Raw genomic sequence first — 754 nt, 5'->3', positions numbered from 1 at the left:
AGACAAAATATACAGATCATGAAGATCAAATGCTAATTTTAAAAAAAAAAATCATTTTGTTTTCATTTTTTCAAAATTTATTCAATGGTGCAAATTTGTACAAAGGATAGCCACCTCTTTATGGGATACAATCTCACAAAGAATAATAAATTTCTGGAAATTGAATTAATTAGTGAGACTTATTTTCCACTGCATTAAATGTTATGTGAAATTTTAGCTCATATTTATCCCACATTAAGAGAAAAATAAATTTAAAAAGTTTTATAATCTTGAAGAATGAGATATGACTTGTGTGTCAGTAGAAAAGAAGAGACGACTGGCATCTCCCTTGATAAGGATGGCAACAATCTTTTGCCTTTCCTTCACATTCGGTTAAGGCTATCCATCATTTATAGATCTTACCCAAAGTTTTCATAATTTCAAGGCAGTTGGCAATCCTTTTTAAAATGTCAAATTGCTTCTTTATTCTTTCAAAAAAAAAATTCCTCCAACATTTCTAATTATTTATAGTTCTCATTCAAATGTGTCAAATTCAATTAGGGGAGACAATCCAGCTTAGAGTAACTTTTGGTCTTTTCTATATTTACTTAGCCCTCTATAGAATTCATAGAGTATGAGCTAGTATAAAAGTAGCATTTTAAAACATACATCTGGATCCCATTATGTTTAGCCCCCAATAGCTGCTCACAAAAACATAACACTTTTAGCACAAATGGACCAATCACCAACCAAGAAAGGTAAAAAATAATCAACT

The 754-nt window shown here is 30.0% G+C and overlaps 1 non-coding gene across 1 annotated transcript; it reads left to right on the top strand.

Moving 5' to 3' along the window:
* Positions 1-292: 292 nt before the first annotated feature.
* Positions 293-413, top strand: LOC149543153 (U6atac minor spliceosomal RNA). Its single transcript, XR_016355826.1, has one exon. It is a non-coding gene; the product is annotated as a U6atac minor spliceosomal RNA (small nuclear RNA).
* Positions 414-754: the final 341 nt, after the last annotated feature.

Source organism: Cupressus sempervirens, chromosome 8, assembly GCF_028749045.1.
Source record: "Cupressus sempervirens isolate cs-2001-9-10 chromosome 8, ASM2874904v1, whole genome shotgun sequence".
In the NCBI taxonomy this organism is placed as follows: domain Eukaryota; kingdom Viridiplantae; phylum Streptophyta; class Pinopsida; order Cupressales; family Cupressaceae; genus Cupressus; species Cupressus sempervirens.
This window is presented reverse-complemented; position numbering and strand designations above follow the sequence as displayed.